This window comes from Grampus griseus, assembly GCF_964374135.1.
Source record: "Grampus griseus genome assembly, chromosome: 1".
Taxonomy (NCBI): domain Eukaryota; kingdom Metazoa; phylum Chordata; class Mammalia; order Artiodactyla; family Delphinidae; genus Grampus; species Grampus griseus.
In genome coordinates, this window is record NC_139017.1 from 45,479,293 (window position 1) to 45,497,373 (window position 18,081).

The following is an 18,081-nucleotide window of genomic DNA, read 5'->3' on the forward strand; positions in this document are numbered from 1 at the left end:
TGTGCCAGTGGCGGGCGCGGCCCCAGCCCGGGCGGGAGCGGCCGGCAGGGAGGGGGTTAACGCGCGCGGCCTCTATGATAATGAGCTGCATGGTAATATAGGGAGGCCGGCTCTCAGGGCTCCGCCGCCGCCACCACCGCGGGAGCCGGAGCTGCCGGGCGGAGCGTCCGCGCCAGACTGGAGCGGGAGGGCGGCTGAGCGCAGTTGCTGGGAATTTTTCAGCCGAGAGGGCAGGCGATCCAGAGAGAGACCCCGCGAGCTCGGGAGCGGTGTGGAGCGCGGGCGCCGGAGCGAGCGAAGCGAACCTCGAAATAGATCTGGAGAGCCAGGTTCCCGGAGGAAATGGGACTGTGAATGAACCCGGGAGCAAGAAGGGAAGGAAGCGCCGCGATTGCTGATGTCAGAGGAGCCCGGAAAGTCGCGCTGGAAAAATCTGAAGACAGCCGGGGCTCTGCCGCTTCCCAAGGAGAGACACCGCCAGCCACCCACCCCACGCCCCCTCGGCGCCTCCCGGTTCCCCCAGCGAGCCGGCGTCAGAGCCCGGCAGGGCTGTTACGGGGCGGCGGAGGACGGAGCGGCGCGCGGACAGGAGACCGAGGGGCCACTTCAGGAATACAGATAAGTGGCTGGGGGCTTGACGTGGATTTTAATGAATCTGGACTCCATGTGGATTTGGTCGTTCCCGTGATCGCGAGCTGCTGGCAGCGAGAGGGGCAGCGCGCCGGCCTCGGCAGCCGGCGGCCGAAGCGGCCGGATCGGGGACGGAAGGACAGACCGACGTCTCCGAGCTGGGTAAGCGGCGCCCTCCGCCCCGTCCCCCGAAGCGCGCTCGCCCCGCCGCGGCTCCCCCCGCGCCCTCCTCCGCGGCGTCCCGGCCCCGAACGCCTGGGCTCGGCTGCGGCCGGCGAGTCCCCGCGCGGGGTCGGCCACTTTCGCGGGCCGGAGCGCGGCGCGCGCGCGGTGTGCCGGCTGACTCCCTGCCGCCGCCTTTAGCCCAGGCTTCCCCGCCGGAGCCCCGCTTCCCCGCTGGGCTGCTGGCGGGCGGCGCTCCACGGCGCGCTTCCACCGCGCACCTGCCTGCAAGCTGAGGCTCGGGGAGCGCGGGGGCGGCGGGACTGTCCCGAGAGCTGCAGCCCAAAGCGGGCCTCTGAGGCACTGCACCGGCAGGAGGGCCTGGGCCACTGTGGCCGGCGCTCAATTTGGGGACGTTCACTCTGGTGCCGGAGTCCCTGGAGGCCGCTGGCTGTTCCTTCGGAGCAGGGGACTTGGGAATCAAAGGGGAATGCCTCATATGCGCGGCTTCCAGAGGCTCAGGGAACGACACCAAGGCACCGAATGGGATAGGTGCCCCATGCCCCCTTCTGTGCGCCCTCGTGGTGAAGCACCCATAAGCACGATCCCCTGGTCTGAGCCTCAGGAGAGGGTTGGGTGTTGAAGGACGAGCTTATCCAGGGTCCGAGAGGCTCCTTATAAGCCCTTTTAGAATATTTTCTTTCTTGGGCTTCTTCTTGCCCCATCCCACAAGTGATGTAGGGATCTTAGAAAATTCTGGCCCTTTTTATCCATCCCACAGGTAGTCTCTGTAAATATGTTAATCATGGTCTTGATGGCCAAAGAGAGAAAGTCATCCGGAAACTGCCATCCCAGTTCCCTGACGAATGTCCACCTGTTTGGCATGACCTTTGCCCTAGAAGGAGCTACCTACTCAAACTCAGCTCGGAGGGATAGAGATACTGGGGGAGGTGGAAGTAAAAGACTTGGGGTTCAAAGTCAGTTGTCTCTAGAAATGAGAGCCCCATGAAGTGGGCAATGGAAATATGATCAGGTCTCCTGTAGGGTTCTAAGATCCTAGGGTAACAGTGGCAATCCTAGTAGTGGCTATACAAGGGACATAAGACAGGACCAGCTTGAGGCAGTGGCTTGGGGACCCAGTAGCTTGGAGGAAACTACAGAAATTTGGGGAGCCATTCATCCCCTATCCATGAGCACAGTGGACGGGGTTCATGAGCATCAGATCAAGATGAGTATCTGGGCTGGGCAGGGCTGGACGTCCTGGGAGCTGGGAGTCAGATTCAGTTCCCCCCGCACACCAGTCCCCACACAATAGCAGGCTCCTGTCCTTCTGGGCTTCTTTCCCAGACCTTGAAACTTCACTCTCCCCTCTGGGCAGGTTTTGGATTCTGGGGCCTTCAACAGAGCATCAGAGCCCAGGGAAGAGATAGCCCTGGCTGGAGGAATTCAGCTATTCCTAACTGAAACGGACAACTTTTGTGCAGACACCCCAGAACACTCCAGGAGCTGCTAGCAGCCCTCTCTCCTCTGACGTCCTGGCAAGAGGAGAGAAGAATTCATTAATTTCCCCCTCCCCTCATCTAGCACCTTTTGAATTAATTACCTATGATCTCCCCTCCTTGGCCTGCAGGTGGGGTGGGGGGTCAGGTGGGAAGGTAGGGAACCAGGGAAACTGAGAGCAATCTGTCAAGATACCCTAGCGAGGTTGTTTTGCTTTTCCCTTCTTCCACCTGGCATCTCCGCTTACGCCCAACCCTTCCTCATCCCGGAACCTGCCCTCACTGCCAGCATTACCTGAAAGAGTGGTTCCCCTCAGCCCTCTAGCCAACCCTCTTCAGGGACCCGCTGATAAAGGAAGGGCAGTGCAGACTGCCATCTCCGCTCCCTCACCGTCCTCAACAAATTGCATTAGGATGGAGCAAATTGGCTTGCAAAGCAGTTAAATGGAAATGACGTTTGGAGCGCTTGTGCAGTGGATATGCTGCTGCAGAGCAGCAGGGTGCGAGGCGGTGGAGCGCAGGCAGGTCCCCTCTGCCCAGGACCACGAGTCTGCCAAGGGATTTCCACTTGGCCCTTCTCTTTGACAGGATGTAAGGACCAGGACCGGGGTCCCTCATAGCCTGGAGCAGGCCAGAGGGGAGCTGGTTGGCCTCTCAGTCCCAGTCTAAATGAGTAAATGGTGGTGTCCCATGTCCATCACCCCAAAGCAACCGTGTCATTACAAGGTTGGTAGCCCTGCTTTCACAGCTGCCCTGAATACCTACCCCTGTCCCCAAAGCACCAGGGAACATTCCCTCTCCAACCTTTTGATCATCCAAAGCTGCAGGTGTGATGGAGGTAAAAGTTCACCATCTGTTGTAGTGGAGTCTGTGCTTAACATGAGGTTAAAGAGAAACCCTTCGAAGAAGAGCTACTTCTCTACCAGGCCCCTTTCCCATTTCCAAATACTTCTGGTGATTTTGTTCATCTTTATTTCATGGGCATGTTACAAGGAAACACACAAGCAGGATGGGAAACCAGTGACACAGTTAAATACACAAGGCAGCAGCTGGCAGCAGCCTAAACTCACCTGTTCAGGTATCATGAAATATTTATGGCTCTGGAGTTGTCACTGTTTGGGGGTTTTATAGTCTCTATCCTGCCTCCTTTGCTATGGCTGCCTCTCCAAGATAAGGGGTTTGGTGCGGGAGGGGTGGGGGGGGCAGACGATTTCCATCTCCAGCAGCGACCCCCCCCCCCAGCTGTCTCCCTGCATTGCCGCACAGCTGTCTCCATACACACAGACTGGGACCCAATATACTCTGTCCATCACGGCACAGCGAGAGGCGAGGAACTCCAAGCCAAGCCCCCACCCCACTCCCGTTCTGCTCATAAAGAGACCGTAGCATTGTGTTACTACAGTCTGTTAACTACGGATAAGTCAGGATTGTCCACAGGGAAAGTGGCAGAAGCAGGCTTTGAGGTGCCGTAGTTTTACAGCCTGTGCACACACCCCTCCCCCCAGCACTGCCACCCTCACCCAGGGCCAGTCTGTTATCAATTCATTATAAGTGAATATTTCTCCCCTTCACAGATGCTCTGTTCCAACAATAGTGAATGGAACTGATTCCCTTATGGGAAACAGTGTTTTTCACTTAGTTACAAAGATTTCATGCCTGATTAGAGTAAATGAGGGCTGGGGGTGTGTCCCCTCCTTGTTTGGTCATTTCTAAAGGTGAGCCCTGTGGAGACAGAGAAAGGCAGTTCTTCCCGGGGAGGGGACGGGCTGTGTGTGTCAAACAGCTGGTCCTAAGGGCCAGGAGGGATGCATGGTAAGAACAGGACACCCCCTTTCTCCCTGCCTTAGCCCTCAGGCTCTCCAGGGCCCTGTTCCTGGCCTTTGGGCATATGGAACCCCTACTGTTCCATCTGGGATTCAAGGGCAGAAATAGAGGCGAGAAAGTTCTTTGTTGGGGAGCAGTGTCCCTACAGGGCAAGTGTAAAGGGAGAGGAGGGAAGGGATGGGGGAGAGAGGAAAGAAAAGGCCCCAGCAGTGCACAGGCTGCTGCTCCCACAGTTGGTTAACCATTAACCCCTGCCCTGGCCTGGCCCTGTCTCCTGCTTGCGTGGAAGGATACTCTCAGAAACCCAGAGGAGCAGCGGGTGATCCCCATGCCCACCTCTCCCTGCCACAGGACATTCGCCATGTCTCCCCTCTCCCCTTCGGCCCCCAGCTCAGTCCTGGCCCCCACTCCCCCTTTTCTCTCCCTCTCCCCTGGCACCGGCATCCTCCTCCCAAACCCTGCCAGCTGTCCCTTCACCCAGGCTTTGCCAGTTGTTTGCCTGACAGCATGCACGTCCCACGGGGAGACAGGCAGACTAGGGAGGAGAGTGGATGGACGGGCTGAGCTGGGCTCACACAGGACTCCAGAGCCAGAGCTCTGAGCTCAGCTTATAGACTGCTTCAAACCTATACATCACCGCACGAGGCCCAAGTTTGCTTGGGGGATGGAGGCGAGGAGGGGCTTTTGGCCAAAGTTCCCTCTTCTCCGGGAATGCCTGATTTCCGCGAGGGTCCCTGCTTTGGCCCTCTGAGATAGGCCATTTTCTCTCCAAGGCCTTGTCAAAGCATTTCCAGCTCCTCCGACCTGGAGCCCTGAACTTCGGGAAAAAAAAAAAAAAAAAATCAGCAGACGGACCAGAGATGCGGACCAAGATACAGGAGCGAAGGCATACGTGGCAAGACCCAAGTCAAGATGCAGAAAGTCACAGATAGGCAGAGAGAGGCAAGGTGACAGAAAAGGAAGATAAAGGCGGAAAGGCTGACAGTGTAAATGTGGCGAGAAGAGCTGAGAACAGACATGGAAGCAAGTGGGAAGGAACAGTCCAGGCCTGAGGGGCTCTTCTGGTCTTCCCAGGCCCTAAGGGGAGGCTCCTCTGGGCTGCATTGGGAAGCTGAAGTAGCAGGTTATCTCCACTAGAGGGGACTCGTGAAAACCAGGCTTGGCCCTAAACTGGCTTTTGTGCTTATTTGGGTTTTTTTTTTTTTTTTTTAAGAAGAAAAAAATAGTTAAGATATATTAGAAACTCCCAGCTGTCGCTACGCAGAGACCACAACTGGTAGGGTCCTTTCGCCGGTGGGACCTCTGGGCCCGTCTGGTTGCAGGGGAGCGGGAAAGGCGCCTGCAGCATTAGGAGGTGCGGTCCAGCATGGTGAGCAGCTCAGGGAGAGGCCTGCGTGGCAGGCAGGATGCACCTGGGGGTGGGAGACAGGAGGGGGCAGGCATTCTCAAGAAGTCCTGGCCCGCCGGCTGGCCTGGCCTGCCAGGAGGCTCTTGCCTTTCTTTATCAGCAGTAGAAGTTTTGGCGCATCCCCAAGGTACCTTCATAGGCCTTCCCTTCTCCCAGCTCCCTAAATGCGAATTTGCAAAACACTCTCAGGTGGTGGCAAAAGTGCTCCTGAGGAGACATTTTAAAAGAGACCTTTCAGGAACTGAACGCATGTCAACGCTGTATCACTGATTTAATCTTCGTCTTCATACTCTCTGTGGGAGCCTTTCTCTGAATTATAATTCCCCCTTTCATTTCAGCAGAGGACAATATGGAGAGAACAGAGTCCAGAGGTTTTTCTCATCTGAGGAGATAATAACTGTCTAACAGGGGAAGGGAAAAATCTTGAAGCTTGGGGATGGGCAGTGGGCCAGAAAGGAGCATCTCTTCAGATCTGATATTTAATCATGGCTTCCCTTTGGCTCAAATTTACCTGAGGTCAAAGCGGGAGGGGAGGGAGGAGAGAGCAAAGAAAAAAGAAAAACAAGATAAATGTATCATATTATGAAAGTCTAATCCTGCTTTTCCTTGGCTAAAATTACTTTCAGTATGAGAGATAAAGTGGAGTTGCCCTTGCAAAGTTCAACGTATCTTTGAGAAGGAAGAGGCGGAGGAATCCTGGGGCTCAGAGTGACTAGCCGATGAATGAACCCCTCTCCTCTGTGACCCCCCAGCACAATTTCTCTCTGAAACTTTGAGAGTGAAGATGGAGGCCCTGACTAAGGCACCTCCACTGCTTCTCTGCGCTGTCTGGGGAGCTAAACTTTTAGTATTTTTGTATCTACAAGCTTCCCTTCCCACCTTAGTGTCTTGTTTGGGTACGGAGGGATAGAAAAAAGAGGTGTCGAGCAGCTAAACAACTCCTCCGAGTTTAATCTTCATACGTGAATTGTTGCGCTTGTACTGAAAACAGGAATTGCTATCCATTGGGGTTTAATCAAGTAGAAATCCATCACTTATGCAGTGCTAGGAACGTGTAACACTTGGTACCAGGATGAAAAGGTAACAGATCCTACCTTTAAGACCCTTAAGAGCATCCTGGGGGGAGGGAGTATTACGTAAGCCATGTACCTTCACAGAAGTTTAATGTAAGGCAGAATGGAGTTAACAGTATGTCGGGAGTGTCAGAGGAAGTGGAGCTCCGGGAAGCTTTTGCTCTAGTCAACGGAAGGTGTAGGTTTCCAGGAGAGAGGCTCGGGTGTCTGAGAACTTCATAGCTCCCTGTCAAGAATGACTGTCTAACGCTCTCCCATATTCCTCACCCTCTCAGAAGTACCCCTATTTTTTTTTCCTCATCCTCCTCCACGGATTTCAAAATGACACCACTGTAGTTGTTTTCTATTAGTCAACATCCTAGAGCAAGATCTCCATGTAGCACCCTCCCAAGGGGTTTTCACCGTGTATTCTATGTAAATTGCATCCCTTTCCGGTCCCCTGGAGCTGGCCGCATGGACGCCACTGTGCTTCATCAGGAAACGTTATTACTCATCTGTATTCACATTGAAGTGTCTGGAAACCTGCCGTTAGTGCACCACATTTATCTGAAGGAACCCATTAAAGGGAACAAACCTGAGAGAGAAAAAATATTCGGCTTTTCCTCCTCACCATGGCTGAGCAGGAGAACGCCCTCCACGAGCCACCCCAAATTAAATTTGGGGCGGGGGAGACCTGGCACTGGGGTGGACAGAACCAGGGTGCATGCTTGGGCTTAAAGAGGCCTTTGAAACCTTTGAAAGTCTGTGCTTTTTAAGAAGTATGAGTGTGTGTGTGTGTGTGTGTGTGTATTTCTGAAGAGAAGGAGTTTGTGATCCGCCCCCCGCAAACGTAAAGAACCACTAGACTCTAGTCTCCAGGGCCTTTTCCTAGCCTCAGTTTCTGCTTTCTGTTCTGGTGGTAGAATGAGGGCTTTGGGTGAGGAACTGTAACCCCAGTGCCTTCCGCATGTCCCCAAGTGGTAGATGACTGACTCTTAGAGTAGACAAGAGAAATCCAGGGACAAAATGACTCAGAATGTCAGGGAACCCAGGTGTCATAATTGCTCTGCAAATATGGACAGGTCATGGCACTTTTCTGAGCAGGAGGCAGGGCAGAGGACTCCTCCCTGTAAGGGATGGAGGGTGGAAGGTTCAGGAGGAGAGGAAGAGGTGGGTGAGAAAGCCCTGCCTGCCCTGTAGAGGCAGGAGGACCAGCGGGCAGACAGAAGGGACAAGAGGGGATGTTGCCGCTTTGAAGTGGTTTCCTGCTTCATAAAAGCGAAAGGCCTCAGCTGGGCTGGGTAAATATTACGTTGGCCTCTGACCTCCCACCTCCCCAGATTGTTCCCCCAGCTTCCCATTTTTTTCTCCTGAGCTACAAACATACCTGAGGGAGAAGAGCCTGTTCTCTGAACTTGGGTGTTCTCAGCGGGAGCCCTGGCCAAAGCCAGACAGGAGGACAAGGCTCCTCCCCTGTGCCCAGACCTGAGAGCCTTGTGGGTCAGCCAGCGCTGCCAGGTCTGGGTCCCTGCTCCACGCTGGTGGGTGGTGATGTTTTCCAGGAGAGAGGCGGTCAGTCCCCTGACAAGACTAGCCCTCTACCCTCACTTCAGCGGCCCAGACCTTGCTGGCAAGTCCCTTGATTCTCTGTGAAATTAAAACTGACACCACTAGGGTTTTTTCTGCTAGGCAAACACCCCCTGAGGTTTATCCGGAAATTAACAAAATTCAAGTCTAATGCCCCCCTCCGAGTGACCCCCCAGGGTGTGAAGCCCTTCAGGTTCTGGGCCCAAGAACCCAGCTGTGAGAGACTTAGAGAAAACCATCTGAGCCACTTGTGAAGCTGGGAAGTCACGCCCCGCACCCTCCCGCAGGAGGCTTAGTCCAGCCAGGAGGGGTCAGAACAGATGGTCAGGAAGAGTCTGGCGTCAGGTTAAGGTCCTAGTGCATGGGAACAAAGGGCCTTCCTTCACACTTGTAGCTCTTCCCTCTTCCTAAAAGCTTTCTCACCTGTTGAACAGTGTTCACCCTCCATTTGCTCCTGGGCCCGGGAAGGAGATACGAGGGAGACAGAAGACACTCAGGGAGAACTGCTGCCTGCCCCGCACCAGCACCTCAGTTTCTTCATCTGTACAGTGGGAATGAATGCTTTCCGTGACTCCCCAAGCGCCCTCAGTTGCCCTTGTTTCTGAAGCCGTGCATGGGAAGATAGTGTTTGGGCATTTGGAAAAATGACAATTGTTGCAAATGTGTAAAATTATTCTAAAATTTAGAGCAGGAGTACAGCCAAGCTAGGGGTGTTTTTCTCCTCTCTCTCTCTCTGTCTCTGAATTTGTTTGGAATTTTCTGAGAAAAAATAAGATTTTTATTTAAAGAAAATCTGTGTGCTAAAGGTTTTGATATGTAAAAATAGATGAAGGGCTAAAGATTCAGTGAAGACTGGAAACTGAGAGGAAAACCAATGGTGATCCTGGCACTGGGGCCACATGCATGGTTTGGGGTTAGCACTAACCAGTGGGGCTGGAGTTTGAATTCTGAATTTGCTACCCTTGGGGCTTTGATGCCTTCAAGTCTAAGAGGAGAGATGAATGATACTGTCACAGAACTGGTAAGCTGGCATTTTTCTGGGAGTCAGCCTCCCATGGCAGGGCAAGGGGCGGAGCTGACGGACCCCTAGCTGCCTGCCTGCAAACAAGCTTACATCTCTCTGCAGAGAGAGCTCCTAGGAGTATGGATATGAATGGGATGGACACAGCACGAAAAGCATCAGCAGGAACTGGGGCCAGAGCCCCAGCTGGACCCTGGAGCTCAGGGATTAGATCCTTGGCCAGCGCTGACCCCTGGGCAGAACATAGCAAGATGTCTGGGGAGAAGCATCAGCTATCTTGTGCTAGCCCAAGAAACTCCCCCAGGCCTTCCCTGCTGCAGCACAGAGCCTTGCCCTTGTTGGAAGCACAGAGCATGGGAAGGGGGCAATGAGAGGAGGGGAGCCCTGTGCCTTAGACAGCACTGTCCAAGAGCCAGCGGTGGAAAATGAGTGTGACAAGATGCCTTGAGTTTCTTTTCTAGAATATTATGAAGAAAACAGTTTGAATTACAAAAGAACGGGTGTTATATGTAGAATACTTGAGAAATGTTTCTGAGGATTTGATAACAGCTTTACCCAGCCCCACATCATAGATGCGGCAGCCGAGTCCAGCCTGGGAGAGTAGACTGCCCTGCGTCACACAGTGAGTGGCCAGTCACGGTGTCCACCTGTGAGGAGGTCTGTTTGCCCCGGCCTGGCCCAGCACACTCTCTCCACGTGCCCATGTGGCCACCTTCTCTTTCCATTCTCTCATTCCCCAACCCTGTGCTCAGCGCCGTCCCCATCTCTCTCCCTTGGGTTTGAGCGGGCGTCCCCAAGAAGTGACCTCTCCCCTGCTCTGCCAGTCCGCCGGCCCTAGGACACCCCCATCCCTCTCTGTGGCGCTGGGCAGTGTGTAGAAAGGCCCCCCTGCCTTAAGTAGCTCCAGCCAGCTTTCCTCCATCCACCGCAGGCCTTGCTCTTTTCAGAGTCAATGGCCCTGGCAAAGCCCAGCCACCCCTCCCTCCCCAGAGGCAGCGTGGGTACTGCTTGTGTGGCGGTCTCTATAGGCTCTGCATTCACAAGTTGAAGAGGGTGAGACAATGACCCGAGCAGCCGCCTGCAGACTGTGCTGGCTGGGAGGCTGCCAGAGCGGGAGGTGGGAGCCTGGGCCGGCCAGGGTTTGCCTACCACGCACCTGCGAGCTTTCTCAGGCAGCCGTGGCTGACCCAGAGGAGATGCGAGGCGGAATTGGGATCCAGAGGACCTGGTCCAGGCCACCTGATTGGCTTCTACCACAAGCCCCCAGCCTCCTTGGCCAAGGTTTCCGCCAGCTGTGTAGTCACTACAGGCCTGGAGGAAATAGCAGGGCCCTGGCTCCTGAGGGCCATTTGTGGCCTGAGGACAGGAAGAGGCAGGACACTTGTCCAGGTAGAGACAAAGAGGCCGCTTCACCAGGAGCCTGCCCAGGCAGAAGAAAGGTACTGTTCATTACTTGCAAGGAGATTGACGTTGGCATAACATGATTTACTTTGCACACATGTTTGTTGAATATCTACTATGTGGCAAGTATTATGGGAGGGAGGCCAGTGGCTATCGTGGCTCTTGAGAACCTTCCAGTGTGGCAAGGGGAAAAGGGGATACACACCAATAATGGTCATGCAAGTTAAGTGTTGCAGGAGCCCAGGAGAGAGAGATGAACCAGAGCCATGCAACCCAGAAGGGGCCGTCTAGGGAGGGAATGGGCTCTACATCATTTGGGGAATTCAAGCAGAGACTGGAAGATGATGACCAGGTCTCAAGAAGGGATTCCCGTGTGGAAGGTATAAGAGGGATGGCTGAGGTCCCCACCCACGTCCCAGTCCTCTAACCTTGAGTCTTTCTTTTTGCTGCTCAGTGAATTCAGTGGAGGAAAAGGCTCTTTTGAGAAGTGAGGATGAGTGTCAGGTCCGTGAGAATGACCCACAGCTGCAGGCCTAAATTCCACAGTAAACAGAGCTGGTTCTCACACCTTCATCCCCGTGACTCCCCTCGGAGCAGGGTGCCAGGAAGGCTGGGCTGGGATAAGCCCTGGCCTCCCCTGGAGCCAGAATTGTCCTAATCGTGTTAAAATGAGCTCTCGGTCTACAAGCAGGGGCAGACCCGCGTGCGCTGAGACTTGGTCAGCTCTCTGCCTGCAAAGCTCTAACTTCTAATCATTGTCATAAACAGGACGGAAGCAGCTGCTCACTCCAGTCTATTATCAGCTTGGTTGGAGACAGAGAAATTTAAATGGCAGTGAGATGCTTAGCAGAGCAACGAAAAGTCGGTGTTAAAAATAAAGAAAGCGAGACAGCTTGTTTCATCGAAATAGAAGGGTTATTAAACAGCCCTAAATTAATCAGTGATCTGCCAGGGTTGGGAATCAGAGCGCCGCAGAGCCAGGGTAGAGAGCTGGGAGAAGATGGGGGACAGCAGGTTAGAGGCAGGTAGGAGCTGCCTGCGATCTCAGGCCAAGCTGCAGGGATTGTGGAAGCAAGGTCTTCAGAAGGGGAGTCGGCAAATAGTTTTCTGCGCCACTGATAAGAGCAGGTTGGGTGGGGAGGGGATGTTGGTAGCCCAGCCTCTCCCCCTACAAAGCCCTGCTTCTGATTTCTTTCCATCTGCCACCACCCATGCCAGCCCTTGGGCCATCTCCAGTCCTCAGCTCCTCCCCAGGGCTGGGCAGGAGCTAAGTGGCATTCGGTGGAGGGCCACAAGCTCCCAGCCTGTCTTCTTCCTCTCTCGCAGGATGTCCCCAAGAACTCAAGCCTGAGTTGAGCTCCTTGCACTGCACTCCCGTTCTGAAAGAGTGGGAACAGTATATCCCAAGTATGGCCTGTAGGGAGGCTGATCTCTGGAGTCAGGGCTCTGTCCTTGGTGATATCACTTGGACTCCAGCCAGAAGGGCAGCAGGGAGACAGGTGTAACTCCAGGAGCCCCAAGTCCAAGGCCCACTTCCACATCAGGTACCTTCTCCAAAATATTTCACCTCAGGTCTACCTAAGTCTCACCGGTGAAGTGGTGATGCTGACCTGTTCTCTCCCTCACAGGCTCGCATATGGGGTACATTAATGGGATAACATACATGAAATTCTTAGTCAACTATAAGATCGCTGCACAAATGCTAGTTTATACTACAGCGGGGTCCCTTGGAGACTCAGGACAAAACATCAAAAAGACTTCCCAGAGGGCGTGACAGGGGTCTGGGGGAAGCGGACTTGCTGGTACCTGGGCGGAGCCACGGGAGGGGAGACCGGCCAAGCACGTCCCTGAGCACTTGTGCTCCCGCCAGGCTGGGCAGCAAGTTGGATCTTGAATCAATCACTCCAGGAGCATTTTCTCTGCTCTTTGACCTCAACATTCTTTCTCCTCCCGCCTCCCAGCCTCCTGCTTCCCTCCTGGCTGTTTACCTTTTTCCAGGCTCCTCTCTCACACCCCATTCATCATCGGGGGCCAGATCCTCACTCGAAAAGTCTCTCATCTCCCGCCCAGGTGGCCGCACGCTACATTGGCCTGCGTCTCCCCCTCTCCCCCCCAGCACATTCTTCTGGGGTCAGCTTCCCCGATAATTGTGCCCTCCGCTTCTCCCGCAAGGGCCTGAAAAGTCTCTTCTTGCCTCCCTGCTCACCCAGGTGCTAAGGGTCCTTCAGGCCGATGCACTACATTTTGGCACAGACAAGCCCCATAAGTGGACACACCTCTGCCCAGAGTGCCCGCCGCCCCAAAGTCTCCATGTGTCTCTCTTAACCAGCGCCACCCGCAGTTCCCTTGCTCCGTTGAGTGTGTGCGAGTGTGAATGCGCCTGTTACTTAAGAGAGGCTGCTTGACAGCTCAGGATCTTTTCTGCAAAAGCTCAGAGTCTCAGACAAAGAGAGAAAAATAATAGAAACTGAAGGTGGGAAGGTACAGGGTGGGGACACAGCCTGCTTAAGAAGCTTCCTTATAAAAAGGAGTTACAGCTTTTTATTCGAAGGGAGGCTGTTGATTCAGAAAAACCCCAGAAAGGGACTTCCGTGGTGGTGCAGTGGTTAAGAATCTGCCTGCCAGTGCAGGGGACACAGGTTCAATCCCTGGTCTGGGAAGATCCCACGTGCCATGGAGCAACTAAGCCCGTGCACCACAGCTACAGAGCCTGCGCTCTAGAGCCCATGAGCCACAACTACAGAGCCCACGTGCCACAACTACGGAAGCCCACGCACCTAGAGCCCATGCTCCACAACAAGAGAAGCCACCGTAATGAGAAGCCCGCGCACCACAGCCAAGAGTAGCCCCCACTCGCTGCAACTAGAGAAAGCCCACGTGCAGCATTGAAGACCCAACGCAACCAAAAAATTAATTAATTAATTAATTAAAAAGAAAAGCCCCAGAAAGAAGGAGAGGTAGGGAAGATAGCAGAGAGGAATTTCATCTGACGTGCTGACCAAACCCAGAGGAAGAGCCCCCCAAAATGTGGAGCTCAGCCCGTACGAACAGTTCTCAGCATCTCCTCGTCCTACGGGCCAGCTTTTCTCTCTTCTCCTTTCCTTCCTCTTTCCTTCCAGGGGCACCTGGATAAATCACCCAGAGTGGCAGAAGTGGCCTTAAATCACTCTCAGGGCCCTGAGAGGAGGGGGTGTGCCCTGGGTAGCATGGGGCCCCGGGGGACTGGAGGAATGGCTGCTTGGAACCAGCAGCACCCAGTTTCTCCCCAGAAGCCTGGGTCTGGGGAGCTGGGAGCTGGGTCCCCAAGCTCCATGCACAAGAACCACCCCGTCACCTGGCTGACGCCACCATCCAGGGCAGACACTGTTGCCAAGGAGATGATGCCCTTGTACAGTGTTTCTCCAAAAACAGAAATAAGAGTAACTGGTGTTTATTCAAAACTGTGGCATTTACAAAACACTTTCACATCTCTTTTCTCATCAGTTCTCACCACAACCCTGTGCGGTGGCCTTTTACAGTTGAGGAAACTAAGACTCCAAAAGGTTAAATAACATGTTCAAGGTCAGGGAACTAGTAAGTGGTAGAGCAAGACTTGCGCCCAGGTCTGCCTCCGAAGCCTCTGCATCCGCTGCCCGGCAACATGTGTCACGGCGATTTGACCTCCTCATAGGACAGCCCTGCTCTGAAACCTTCCTGGAGGGATCTCACCCCACCCACTCTGCTTTTGATCACTTTATGTTGTCCATTTATGATTACGTGCTTTTCATGTGATCGATGATAGCGTATGCTTCACGGCTTCTTGCCAAGACATTTCCTGCACCAACCCTGTTTGCATGGGGCATTCTTCAAAGGAGAGCTGGCATCTCCTCACTCTTCTCCATCCTTCTCCCCACCTTATCCACCTAGCCAATGACATTTGCTCTTCACCCAGTGGGCTCAAGACGAACAACACAGCCAGGATCCTTCCCAAATGGTTCACTCCCTTCTTCACTACCTCCCAAAGATCAGTTATGACAAATCATTGAGCCAAGTGTATTTCAGCCATGGCTTAGAGCAGCCTAGCAGGTGAGAAAAACATATGAGCATCCCCCCTTCCCTCTCCCCTGCTCTCCATGATTCAGACTGAGTGCAGTACTGAGTAAAAGGCATCATGCTACCCCTGTACAGGATGCCAAAGATGCCCTCAAAGAGCCTCTACTGCAATGGGAAGATAGGATAGTCACATGAAAATAGAGCCTACACTACCATGCAATCAATGTGTGCTAGAAATAGCAATTTTTGACTTTGGAGGAAAGACAGGGGTTGGGGACAGGGAGCGCCTAGAGGCTTCCTGAGGTTTTGAAGAATGGACAGGGTTTAGACAGGCAAAGAAGAAAGTGGAGATGGGCATTCCAGGGAGAGGGGACCACGGAGATAAAACCGTGTGAGGTGTTTCGGGGACTCGGCAAATGAACCAGTTTGTTAGGAGTGGGGTCACCCGGGAAGAGGTAGGAAGGGAGGCCAGAGAAAGACAGAAGAGCCAGCTTGGGAGGACTTGAACTTGGGCACTGAGCAGTCCCGAGTCTCTCTGGGCAACAGCAGGGAGCCAAGGAAGGTGTTTTCTAGGTGGATACCATACTTTGGCCCTATACCTGGCAAAGTTAGTCAAAGGTAGTCCTCTGACACACAGGAAATGAAGCAGTACGAGGCACACCTTGCAGGAAATCTATGGCTGCATCTTAGAGGCCAATGGCCTTCACTGGGGTCCATCACAGTGGCAGACCTGGATGGTGACTGTGACTGTCTTACATGCACATTTTCAGGGAGGCAACACCAGGCTTGCTAGTAAAGAGGACCACTCTTTTGAACTTGGGGGAATCCCAACTTCTGGAAACAGCGTTAAAAAATGCACCTTGATCTGGCACTAATGGCTGCTCTCCCTGACGCAAGGACAAGGCAGCAGCAATGGGGAGTGCCCCTTGTCCCTAGAGCCTTTCAGTGGCTGCCATGGGGCAGAAAGCATGAGGGTCTGCAAGAGAAACAGGAAGTGCTCTCACCTGGGGACTGCTGGGGGCTGTTAAAATTCTTCTTCAAGAGGAGAAAGATAGGACAGCTTCCTGGAAAGTAAGTGGCGTTTAGGGCCATTCCACAGCCTGAGAGCTGGGATAAATGTCTAGGGCTTTGTTTTTTTACTCCCCCCTCCTTTTTCTTCCGCCCCCTTCCCCCCCACTGGTGAGAATTGGAGCTGTGTCACTATTCTTTGAAAACATTGCAGTTAATGACAGCATAATATGCCGTTATTTGGAGTAACTGTAATTTATTTAACCCCTTAGTTGGGTACTTTCTACCCTGTTTCCTGCTCTCCTGCCCCATTTCTATCTCAAAGTCCTTAGCTCTTCCTTGTACAGTAAGCATTGGGTGAGAAGGCAGGAGAGATACTTCCAGGCTCCTCGGAAAGATCATGTGGAATTCCCCTGAAAGGTGACTGCCAGCCAGCAAACCTCTTGCCACAAAACACCCATGGACTCCACCTTGTAATGGATAACTCAGCCCTGGCCACCTCCATCCTCAGCCCTGCTTCTTTACCAAAATAAAATGGGAGCCTCAAGTCTTGACTTTAAAGTAAAGTACTTGCCAAGTCTTACTTAAAGTTCTCATGAGTCTTCCCAGATTAGGGGCAAGAGGGTTTGGTTGAAAAATAAATTCTAAATATCTAGGTGATATGGAAGAGTGGGGAAAGCATGGGTGTCAGAAAGTTCTGCTTCCTAGCAGAATGATGCTAGTTACTCAACCTCCCTGAGATTCCATTTTTTCATCTGTGAAATGGGGAGAATAATACCCATCTTGCGGAATAATCACAAAATTACCCGTTGCGTATGCAAAGAATCTAGCAGTGTACCATATAGCAGGTGGTTAATAATTAATAATAATGATAGCTGCTCCTTTTTATTATTTTTGTCGTGGAACACAAATGGAAATTGCTATCATTATGCTATTCGTGACCCTTCTGGTATGAGGAGTTCTAACGTAAATTTGGACTTGATTTAGCAATGCTAGATCCCCACTTTTATTCCTTTGCCAGACTTTGGAAGGAGCCTGAAAACTCCCCTTCCTGTTCTTTAATCCCATAATGCCTACCAGCAGAGCAACCCCATCACGAGGATGGTATGCGTATGGTCTGGCTACAGTCAGGGGACAAGTGGGGTCACCTTTCTAGGGGCCCCATAGTGCAGAGGGCAGGCGCGCCCCCAGTGCCCACAGCTTGGAGCCTCAGAGCCCTGCTAAGTCGCAGAAATTCTTTCTGCCCCAGGGGTGAGGTAGTCATGGCAAGGCTGGGCTGCACCATCCCCTAGAGGGGGTTGAAGAGGGCAGAGCCCACGGAAGGAGGAGGGAGGAGGGGGGGCAGGCCGGCAGCTGCTTGAAATTGATTGCTCTTGTAGTTTAGTTTATACCATGGGCCCTCTCCGCGCTGCCCGGGTGGCGACCTTTAGATAATAAAGGGAATTCTGGGAGATTTCTGACAGGCCCGTGACATATGGGGCAGGTCTGCAGGGTCAGGCGGTGTATCTCCCTGCTCCTGGCCCCAGGGTAATGAATCTTGTTTTGACTTGGCCAAGCCAACCCAGCCAGCACCCCAGAAAGGAGCCCAGCCCCTCCCCTCTGCAACCCTTCAAATAAGCGCCTGTCTTTGGAACCCTTCATAATTCAGGGAGACAACTTCAAACTTTTATAGCCTGTGAGAGGAGAAGACAAACACTGGATGTTTTGCTAAGGCCCTGGGAGAGCTGGTGTGGTTTCCAGGGCTTGAGCAGAGCCCACTGGGAGACCTGGGGAAAAAAAGCTACCAGAAAACCCTCCCTGATGTGAAGAGGCAGTGGTCCCTGGACAGGCCAGAGAAGGAGCTGGGGTGGGAATGGAGGGCGATGGCTCCCTGGGAGTCACAGAATATCCCCTGTGTCCTTGGGGTCTGGCAGGTGACACATGGACTCTTCTGGGCAGCAGGAGGAGGGGGCAGGGAGGCAAAATGGATAGGAACTCTGCAGGCCAAGCACGAGAGGTGAGAGGCTGGCAAAACCCAGTTCTAGTCCCACCGGGGCCAGAGCTGGGAGAGGCAGAACAAGTGCATTCTCGGGGCCACTGTGTTTAGCTGGGTGAAAGGGGAAGCATGTTTTGCTGCCTTTGGTTCTCACAGAGATGTTGAGAGATCTACATCTCGAAGTGTGTTGGCCCTGTGATGGCTTCTACCCAACCCCTCGCCACAAACACCCGTTTCTTTCAAGGAACAATTCCCAAGCCAAGATGGTGGAATGCATCACTCCTCCCAGCTACATTAGTTTGCTAGGGCTGCTGTCACCAAGTACCACCAACTGGGTGGCTTAAACACCAGGAGTTAATTGCCTCACAGTCTGGAGGCCAGAAGTCCAGGTGTGGTTCCTTCTCATGGTTGTGAGGGAAGGGTCTGTCCCAGGCCTCTCTCCTTAGCTTGCAGATGGCCGTCTTCTCCTTGTGTCTCTTCAC

The 18,081-nt window shown here is 53.4% G+C and overlaps 1 protein-coding gene across 1 annotated transcript in view; it reads left to right on the top strand.

Annotated features, from left to right (window-relative positions):
- The first annotated feature begins 689 nt into the window (after positions 1-689).
- The window catches only part of PLXNA2 (plexin A2), a 217,904-nt gene continuing 200,512 nt past the window's right edge, over positions 690-18,081 (top strand). The window contains exon 1 of the mRNA XM_082674787.1: positions 690-792. The gene's annotated coding sequence lies outside the window, so the exon portion shown is untranslated. The remainder of the gene's footprint in view (positions 793-18,081) is intronic.